Here is an 11289-nt window from a genome sequence, read left to right as displayed (position 1 = left end):
TTTTGTTGGGATCATTTGTTGAATTCCTTTCAAGAAATAAAGCATTTGTTACTTTCCAAGACTTAACAGTGTATTCATTTGATTGCTATATATTGATAAGCACTGTTCCCTCTTCACTTTTTGTTTTGTTTTTTTAGCAAACCATACATTTCTTTGAACATTTTTGGATTAGTACGTTCTCATAGTAGCCCTGTGTGCTGTTTATTTCAACTCAAACTTAAGGTGGTTGAGTCACTTGCACTGTGTGTTATAACATCACTGTTAACTTGTGCTTTTTGTTTTTTACATGGTCTATTTTCAGGCATGCACTATGTTTACATGCATGCCATTCTCTAATAAAGAGCATATCCTGGAAAACCTGAAAATGGGGTTTCTATTTGTTGTAGGAATAGAAATATTTATTTATTTATTTATTTTGTCCTTACCAGCAGCTGCATAGACATACAGAAGCTGAGATCCAGCTGATGGTTTTTTTTGTTGTTGGGATTCTATCATATACTCCTTGGGCAAACCCGGAGTATATTGATATAACCCCATTTTGCATTTGAAACTAAACTTTATTTCTATGACACTTTTATAATTGGTTTTGTTTGTTTAAAGTTATGGACCGGATTGAACAAGAGAGTTCAGGGATGACAGGGAGAGAAAAAAAATGGGAAAGAGTACAGAAAAATATTTTAAAAGTGGACACAGAAAAGGAAAACATCAAAATGGTCAACAAAATCAATACTGCATTTTTGTGAACAAAACCACACATCTACACACTCAAATGTCCATACAAACATTCATCTAACTATTGTTTGCACATTCAAGGCAAGGCAAGTTTATTTGTATAGCACAATTCGTACACAAAGTAATTCAAGGTGCTTCACAAAACAGAAAAATGCATTAAAATCACAATACATCATAGAAATAATCAACGTAAAATTTACTTTAAAAGAAAAGAAAAAAACAATTTGAAAATTGATTAAAAAAAAGGAAGGAAAGGAAAGAAAAGTGCAGATAGGACCTTTCAGTCATATACACGGCTAAACAGAAATGTTTTAAGTCTAGATTTGAACATGAACACAGAAGAGGCCTGTCTTACGCCTTCAGGGAGGCTGTTCCAGATTTTAGCTGCAGAATATTGAAACGCTGATTCCCCTTGTTTAGTTCTGACTCTGGGAATCAACAGGAGGCCGGCCCCTGTGGTCCTCAGAGTACGAGATGGTTCATATGGCACTAACATGTCAGAGATGTACTTTGGTGCTCGGCCATGGAGAGACTTGTACACAAGCAGAGCTGCTTTGAAGTCTATTCTTTGAGGTACAGGGAGCCAGTGCAGAGACCTGAGCACAGGACTAATGTGATCATACTTCCTGGTTTTGGTCAGGACTCGAGCAGCAGCATTCTGGATGTACTGAAGCTGTTTTACACCTCGTTTGGAGAGGCCGGTGAGCAGGCCGTTACAGTAGTCTAACCTACTGGAGACAAATGCATGAATAAGTATCTCCAGGTCTGGCTTTGACACTATGTTTTTGATTTTGGCAATGTTTTTCAGATGGTAAAATGCCGCTGATGTTACTGACTTGATATGGCTGTTAAAGTTCACGTCAGAGTCCATGATTACCCCTAGATTTCTGACTTGATTTGAGGGTTTAAGAGACAGAGAATGAAGGTAGCTGCTGACACTTTCTCTTTGTTTCTGTGGGCCAAAAATAATAACTTCGGTCTTGTTTGAGTTTAGCTGGAGAAAGTTGTTCTGCATCCACGCACTGATCTGTTGGAGGCAGCTGCTGAGTGAATCCACCGGCCCATATTCACCTGTTGTCAGTGACACATAGATCTGAGTATCATCTGCATAGTTGTGATAAGATATGTTATTACTGCGTATTAACTGCCCTAGTGGCAGCATGTAGAGGTTGAACAGAAGGGGTCCCAGGATCGATCCCTGGGGCACACCACAATTCAAGCCCATGTAGTCTGAGACACAACTCCCAATTTCAACAAAATATTTCCTGTCTTCCAGATAAGACTTGAGCCAACTTAGGGCAGATCCAGAGATGCCAACCCAGTCTTGGAGTCTGTGCAAAAGGATCCCATGATCAACAGTATCAAAGGCAGCACTCAGGTCTAGCAGGATTAAGACAGTGACTTTGACATCATCAGTGTTCAGGCGGATGTCGTTGGTTACCTTGATAAGAGCAGTTTCTGTGCTATGATGGGGTCTAAAACCTAACTGGAAAACATCAAATGAATTGTTTAATAAGAGAAAATCAGTGAGCTGTTGGTAGACAACTTTTTCAAGGACCTTTCCTAAAAATGGCAGATTAGAGATAGGTCTGTAATTATTCAGTACAGTGGGATCAAGACCGTTCTTTTTCAGGAGGGGTTTAATGACTGCAGTTTTTAAGGCCTCTGGAAATATTCCAGATTGAAGAGACATGTTAACTATTTGACTAATTGATGGCAACACACTGTTCAGGACAGACTTTAGAAATCTAGTGGGTAATACATCAAGGCAGCATGTAGAAACTTAACATTTAAAACCATTGTAGTTTTTTTGTTTTTTTTTAAAGGAAATGAACTGAAGCATACACACACACGTTATTGCAAACACTATCAATGCAATATGAACAAATAACCATCATATAAATCCATCATACATCGGGCATGTCTGGATGCATATCTGTGTTTGTGTAAAAGTGAGCAGGCAGGTGTGTTTAGTTGACTGTGTGAGTTTGAATGTAGGAGTGAAGGTGTAAACCCCTGATCACCACAGAAGACCCCACTAGTGGGCAGCACAGGCAGCTCCATTGTGACGGGATCCAAGAGCGTCCACTCCTAGGACAACCTGACACCAGCCACCCAAGGACGGGACCAGAGAGACCTCCACATGAGCCCCAGTCACAAAGAGCAAGAGAACACAAGGCCCAGCTTTTGCAAACGGGTTGAGGCTCTCTTTAAAACCAGAGACTATTCAGAAAACTCCATCAGATGACAAAAAAAGTAATAAAACTACTAGAAAATATGCAGAGTACTGAAATGCCTATTTGGATGCCTCCTGCTGCTTTAAATTAGGTGTTTACATGACAGAATACTGTGAATAGAAGCAACTTTTCCCACATGGTTTATCTAGAATTTGCTCTCATTCAATTTAACTGGTATGATCAAACAAGCCCATTCAGAAAGCAGTATTTTATTTCAAATTGAGGTTTGTTTGGGATAATGGCCAGGATTTAAACACCAGAACTAACTCGAAGGTGAATTTGCTTTAGGTGAGATTTCAAACCTTGCCCAAAGGAGCAGCATGTCTGAAAAAGTTAGCTCAACTTAAAAGGTTTTCTTGACTGATTTGATAGAATTAGTGGATTATCCATCAAAAAACTGTCATAAAGTGACATTGGACTGTTGAGAAGAAAGGCAATTAAACTACAGAGCTTTTGAAAATGGAGGAACTGCCGTTACCTGACATAAATCTGGATCCAAAAGAAAATTTAAATGAGTCTTTGTGATTACGCTTTCCTTGACATAGAAAGTCAGTCATTGACTGTAAAAAAAAAAATGAATAAATTGTTTTTTTCTAACCCTAAACATAGACTGTTTTTGAAGTCTCTGGTTTTATTCCATAGGATTACTAACAGGACTTGACATGACTGGTTGACTGTTTGACACAAAAGTAAATCAAGACTCTTCCTACAAAGAGGAGTGTAAAGTCCAACCATCTCACTTTAGACTTCCACTTATTTCAGACTCAAGCAGTCTTGTAACTAGATTTTGTGTAGTCGTAATTATTTATTGCCTGCTCACAGACTGCTGAGAAAGATGGAAAATACCACCAGTCATGGCTAATTTGTCCTTGTCTGCGCTTTTTAAAGTCAAACACAGTGAACTGAGATGTTAGACCAAAACGTTAGCCAGGAGAATGAAGGAAAGAGTGCAAACCCAAACAGAGGTGCAGGAATGTCTGAGGTGGTCCACAGATCATGTTGCCATGCTAAGACAAACAGCGCCCGACACAGCATGTCTGGCTGAAAAAAACAGAGCAGTGCATAAAGGTGACCACAAGTAAGTGCTGATACTTTCACACATTTTTGACAGAATGTAGATCTTGTCATGCAGCCCAAAATACCACAGTATAAGTTAAGAAATTTTAGATCCCCCCAGGACAGAACATAACCCCTCACACTCACAAATACACACTCAAAAGACAAAGAAAACCTGTCTTAAAATCGATTCAAACATGCCTCATATTCTGGCTGATTTTAATCTTTTTTTTTTTGAAAGAGGATAGGAATAGAAGGATGACTTTACGTGCACCTAATGCCAACAGTCCCATTTTTCTGTAGAAACTGACTGATAGCATTTTAAAGAGACACAAGTCGTGATGTTGTCTTGTAATAAACGTAGCATCTTATGCTTTCAGAATTTTTTCAACGCTACCAAAATAGAAAGTCGTTTGCACTTTGATCAGACAAGGCATAGAATATATTTAATTGTTCTATAGCAATCAAAAAGGAATAAAAAGAATAATCTGCAAAACGTTTAAAGACCCACTTCAATAAAGATAGTGTTTTTTGGTGTTCTTGTTTCATTTTTCTCATTTTGAAGGACAGAAAGTAAAGAATTTATGATTAAAACTGCATTCATGAGTATTTCTTTAATAAAATCGGGATGAATCAGCAGCAGATGAAAAAATGCAGTTTGAAAAAGCTCTCTTTTGTGACCCAGCAAGTAAAAGACCAAAGGCTCACTGCTCCTCTCCATTCTGATGTGTCCACTTGCACACAAAAAGATCATGTACATCTTTGTTTTCCTCATCCATTCTGGTATCTGGCTGAAAACTGTACAGCTGGATAGCTTTGAAATTGCTCACCATTGATGTTGCACCGCTAAAGTTACTTTGGGGTAGTGAGGATATTAGTGTAGGCGAGTTTCTGATGATGAACTATTGTCGCTCTGCAGAAGCCATGTCCCAGAAAATGACACAGGTTTTGTAGTTTTGGCTAAAACTGTAAAATAGTAATTAAAAGACCACTGGGAACGATTTTGCAAAAGATCATAAGATGATTGGAGTGGGACTTTAATGAATTAAAATAAAAAGTACAGTTTTAATTTCCAATAACCTGAGACTGTTAAGTGCTTGTTGGCTTTTCAAAACAACAGTCTCAATACCTGCAATTTAGCTTGATTCACTTAAATTCCTTCAATTCAGTTGATCCAGACCATCTGTTAATGTTTCCTCCAACACTCCTAATGCATTTTTATTGGCAGTAAGTGCACGGAAAAGTTACAAAAGCAAGTTTTTACCAACCTCTCTGTGTGCACACAAAAACACAAACATAGTGACAGCTTTCTTGTCAGATTTGAATGGCTTAGGACAGACATTTAGAAACACTCAGAAGAAACCCACAATGAGTGAGGCCAATGACGGCTGTGGGCAACATATTTGTTTCTCAGCCCAGAAGCATAAATAAAACAAACGCACGACTATGTGGGGTGAAAAAAGAATCCAAAACAGTTTCAATCTCTACTTTTAATGACGAAATGCATAAAGAAAACTTGGTCTTATTTAGAATACAATAGAGCACTTACTAGAATTTTCTTCAGTAAAAAAGTTGTTGGTTGGAACATTTACTACTTTTTTTACTACACGTATTATACACGAACAATAAAAATGTTATTAGTGGATCATCTTTGTCAAAGGCCTGCAATCCTTAATGTTAAAAGTGCCATACGGTCTAGTTTCTTAGCAAAATCTAGCAAGAGCTGTAAATTCATGTCAACATTATTAAATATGTAGTATTTTATAAAATATAACAGATTAACTACAAATTATTTTGTGCCCGGTGGAGGGCGGTGGGGGCTCCGTTAGTCGGGAGGCCGGGTCCGGTGCCTCGTTGGGGCTGGCTGGGGTGCTTCGTGGTCTCCCGGGCTCGGTGTTGGGGGTGTGTGGTTAGGGGGGTAGAGTGGTGGTCTTTTTGCCTCTGCTGGGGGGGGGGGTGTTGGTGGGGCGCAGTGCTCAGGGGGCGACTCAGCAGTGCTGGATGGGCTGGGGCACTGCAGGGATCACTCCTTCCTTGGCTCTGGGACGGGGCAGGGCAAACCTCTTGGGGCCTGCGGTCACTTTAGGTGACACCTACCATGGCTGTGGGGTCTGAGGGGTGTGGGGCCTGCCTGGGAGAGGCGGAGGGTCCACTATCGGTACGGGACCTTGGAGGTTTGACGGGTCGGGGTCTCCGCTGAGGCAATCGGCAGTCGCCCCGGCTGGTTGGCTGCCTCGGTCCCGTCGAGGCCTGACCAGAGCTCTCCCAGGGACCTGGGCTTTCTCCGGGGGGGTGAGGGGGGTTAGCGCTGTTTGGCTCCTCTCTCTGTGTGGGGTGGGTGGTGTGGAGCCTGGGGGGGTCGGTGCTTCGGGGGATGGGACCCCTGGGCTGAGGAGACCTGAGCCCTATGCTTGGGTGGGCCAGGGGACGGCTGTTTGACCACCGGGGGACAGTCTATCAGCTGTCCCCAACTGACCCCCTTCCTCATATCATCTCATATTAAGGTGATGGGAGGGGGGTCTTTAGTTTTTTCTTTCTGGCTGTAAAATGCACTATTTTGCTACACTTAATAACAACAGAAACCACAAAAATTATGATGTCTGACAATTCGTACAAAAACAAAAAGACTGATGATTATTTCAAAGATGGACTGTGATGTTCACACCTCAATCTGCATGGAATGCTGTGACAAAATTTTGTGTATAGAACAAATGTCAGCAAACCTCATTGGACTACACCCTACTTTATAAAACAGTTACCAAAACCCCTGCAGAAATATGTAAAATGCTAATAACACACAGAAATGATAACATCATGTAACTGCTGCTTTGGTGTATTAGATTACTTTCTGTGAAAAATGCAAACAGCATAAAGATTTTTGATTGTGATTAACACTAATATGTTATTGCTGAGAAGCCACATTTCTTTGATGAATTACACGTGAATAAAAATAGAAATGTCAGCTCCTTCATTACAGCAGAGTCTTGTTCCTGTAAAGTGTGCAGTCTAGTGAGGAGAACACACTGTTTTACACCAACAGAATACAAACCAGGAAATGATTACAAGAACTCAGAGATCAAAGCTGTTGTATCGGCTTGACCTGCCTGACCTTCTGCTTTCAGTATGAAGTCTTTAGAAGGATGTCAGTGCTCTTGTGAAGCTTTTTTCAGCCAATATGAAAACAGTCGGAAATCAATCAGTAAAGGTTTTCATAATGCATTAGCCTTTTTTTGAAAAATCTGCTTTAAAGTCTTACTTATAATGTACAAAATATTCATCATTTCTGAAGGAATATAGATTCAAATAAGTCGTTGGTATAAATAAAGGAACCATAGGGGTCAAATTGTATTATCAACTTGCAATGTTTCTTTACAAACTCATTTCAGTGTACAACACAGATGTAGTTACCGTATATTAAAGAAAACATAGCTTCTTTATGTTGAAGCCCATTGAGAAGTCGGAATTTTTACTCCGGGTGATTTATTTTGTGCTGCTGAAAAAGCACATTTGTTATCAGCTCAGAAAAACATACTTTTCCTCACCTCAAGGGACTCGGTACGCCATCGCCTGCTTGCCAGATATGAAGCCACAACATTTCACTTGACTCTGAAGGTTATTCTCAAGAAACTGTTTCCTAGAACAATATTTTGCTCTCTGTAAAAGTTGGAATCAGAATAACAAGCTCAGTGCTGAACAATGTGGAAGTTGATGGGGCAGCCCAGAGAGTGCAATGCTGTCCCTTTTGTCAAAACGTAAACATGTAAAAAGTCTTGTTGAAAAGAACCAAAACAGAAACTGAAATGTATCTCCCAAATTCTAAGAGAAACTGGGTCTATGCCAATGACACGGTGCTTAAATTGCTTAACACGTGGACAAAGGGCACAGTTCAATGCACAGCTATGAGGTGTCACTGTGTTTCCATGCTTTAAAGTCCCATTCCAAAAAACTGTTGTTTTCTGGGACATAGTTTGTCCATAGCGGAGAGTTGTGGGCGAACCCTGCTCCCTCTTCTCATCACCCATAACCAAGAGCTTTAACACGCTCTCCCACTAGCTAACAGTCCCTCACACCCCTGACCTAACATTACCGGTGCAACAAAAATGGCAAGCAAAATTGGATCTATCCTGTCATACAGTTTTGAACCAGAGAGCAGAGAGCCTGTGGCCCACCCAGCACATTTTCTACATCACAAATAAGTTCTTTTTCCAAATGAATTTTTTCATTTGCTCCTGATTCACAACAATTTATACAAATAAATACCGTAAATTCCGAACTACAAAGCGCACCCGATTACAAGCCGCACCCACCCATTTTCACGTGTTTAATTAGTTTTATACATACACAAGCCGCGTCAGAGTACAAGCCGCGCATGTGTTAGGCGATATTGTCCTCCTGACAGATCACGGCCAGTATCCCAGAGTGAGTGCAATTCATTAGCACATTGTGGGTGGAGCCAGCTTTGCCTCTGGCTCATGAATTTGAGTGTATCGACATCTGTCAAACAGCATGGACCTCTATTCTGTTCACAAGTTCCTCAGTTATGGTGTTTTTATTTCATTTTTTTTTTTACTTATTGACAATCTAGGTATCATACATAAAATTACAAACAGTAACCATATAATCAACATTACATCCCTCAGTTATGATGAGGAAATTTACATCCGCGATTCCACATTTCCCATGAGTCTTAGGGGCTAAAGGCGGGGCCAATGCCCGGCTCGCCATTCTGTTGTACGTGTTTAAGAATGAGCAAGTATCAGCAGTGCATGGAGGGGTGAACGGGAACAGCTCTCCTTCCGCTTGTGTCGCGGCAGCGTTATGGGAGTAACAGGGCTGGTTAAAAAACACACCGGTAAAATACAGCAGCGGCGACTGAAAAGCGCGCGCCTCAGCGTGATACGCGCGCCTCAGTGCAGCGCGTGCGTCAGAATTCAGAAGCCTCTGCGCTCCGCTCCCGCCCCGCGCGCTCCTTGTCTCCCCTTCCTATCTACTCCGACAGCTCTGGTCAGGAGGTGTCGGAGTTCAAGGAGGAGCACTTCGTCCCCGTTGCGCCGGTGGAACGAGCAAATCATTTCTGTGCAAAGCAATCGGACTTAATACTGTACGTTTTGTGTATGAGGGGCGGGTGCGTTGTTACGTGTGGGAGCCTTCAGACTGCCATCGGCCCCGCAGCTCAATCAGCAGGAGAAGATGTCTCCAGCTCACACGGAGGCTGTGAGTTTTTCAAAGCAAAATTCCGCTTTTACGGTTTCCTTAGAAACCGTAAATGGAGTGTAAATTCACTCCATGCGCTGTTCTCTCCGTCACGCAGCAAACCGGCTTTTCCAAACCCGTTGGTGACGGTGGACTTTTTTACGCTACTTTTAACGATTGCTTTTAACTTGAAAGCTTCATCATATTGTAGCGGCGATCTGGTGCACGTTGGGTCTAATGGCACCAAAGGATTCTGGGATGCGGCCGGGCATGCGTGTTTCATTTTGTTGAACCATGACTGAAGTGTCTAAGACCTGAAGTCAAGTCCATGCTGTTTGGCTGCTAAGAGGTGTGTTGAAAAATAATTGACTTGTGTTTGGTGTTAGATAAAGAATTCAAACTATTCACTGAGTTTGAAAGTACGTACATGGCGGCCGCTAATTAAATCCATAAATTAGCCGCGTCACTGAATAAGCCGCAGGGCTGTAAGCGCAGGAAAAAAGTAGCGGCTTGTAATCCGGAAATTACGGTAATCAGAATTTTTAAACTCAATTTTATTTATATTTGTCCTTCATCATCGGAAAAATACAACAAGAACATGTTAAAACGCCAAAAACACAAATTTCATCAGGGTGGGTCTTTGAATTGAATGGTTTGAAATCTTTCATTTTTGTGTCTTGTTCAAATCCTGGCTGGGATCTTGTCTTGTGTGTTTTTCCCGTCCATTTGAGGATGTTTTCTTGTTACTCAAGTTTCCTCCCAAAATCAAAAACATTCTTCGTAGGTTAATTGGTCTCATAAAATTACTCCTAGCTGTGTGTAAGTAACCTCTTGGGTGTACCCACCTTTGCCCAACAGTAGCTGGGTGGGGTCCAGCAGCCCCGTAACCCGCAAAGGGGATTCTGATGATGGATGGATGGATGTATGGAAAAGCTCACATCTTTATACATGTTGATTTAGTTTGTTTGAGTAGAAGGGCAACAAACAGTATGTGTCTGGAATGTAGTTTTTCTGCTTTTTCACCACATTTATTGACACCATATAACTTCCTGGCGAGAAAACACATAAATGGTGTCTGCCAACAACAACAGCTGGTGAAGCAAGACAGAAAACGCTTTCCTACAAGCATGCAATACAGCAGCCAGCACTTTAGTTTGCTCCAATTTCAGACAGTTCGAAAAAGATTAGATGTCAATTCAAACCATTGAACTATCAGCTAATATTGTTACTTTTACTAATAACTATTTTAGTGTTAATTTGTGACAAAAAGCTAAACTTAGCTGTTTTTTATTGCTGTTTTGTGTGGTGGTAGATCCCTACAAACCTTATTTGATAAATGTAATCAGGAAAAACTGGACAATGATGAAGGACATAAACTCCTTTGTTGTGATATCAATACAGTTCAGGGCTAAAACCCTTAAAGGAGCTGACAGAAAAGTGGCTCAGAGGAGCAACAACTCCGTTTTTAGTCTACAGCGGCCCGGATGTGGACAGACTTGCGATGAGCCACCCTGAAAACCTAGATGGTTTAGGGGGAGTGTAGGAGGAGGTGGGTGCCCCGTGTTTTTGCATTGACAGCTGACTGAGTGTCAAGAAAGACCATATCTACACTTGGCAGCTCATGGGTGATTGGCTAAGAAGATGTGTTGAAATATGAGTGATTTGAAGCAGACGATGTGGAATCAGCAGACTAAATCACAGTCTTTCTGACTCACTTTAGTTCTAACTTCCCTTTGGGGATTTTTTGAAGGTGTGATGAATAAAGGATTAAAGTTAGCTTTTACATATTTTAACCCTTTTCATGTTTTCCTAAGATACATTTCAGATGCTACTTGAGAGCCTCGCAGATAGATTTCAGCATTTTTATCTTAGTAATGCAACAGAATGATCCAAATGTTTTATTTTTCCCTTGATCTAATGCTAAAGCAATAACCATGCTCTGAAAAGTTAAAAAAGGGATTAGGAAATGTCACAGCTGTTGATAGTTTCCATATTTCCATTGTCTTTTGAGCAAACATGGATTCAATGATATATTTGCGCAATGCTTGAAAAGTAATTGAAGCATCTTGTA

The sequence above is a fragment of the Oryzias latipes genome, chromosome 13 (genome assembly GCF_002234675.1).
Source record: "Oryzias latipes chromosome 13, ASM223467v1".
NCBI classification, from domain to species: domain Eukaryota; kingdom Metazoa; phylum Chordata; class Actinopteri; order Beloniformes; family Adrianichthyidae; genus Oryzias; species Oryzias latipes.
This window is presented reverse-complemented; position numbering follows the sequence as displayed.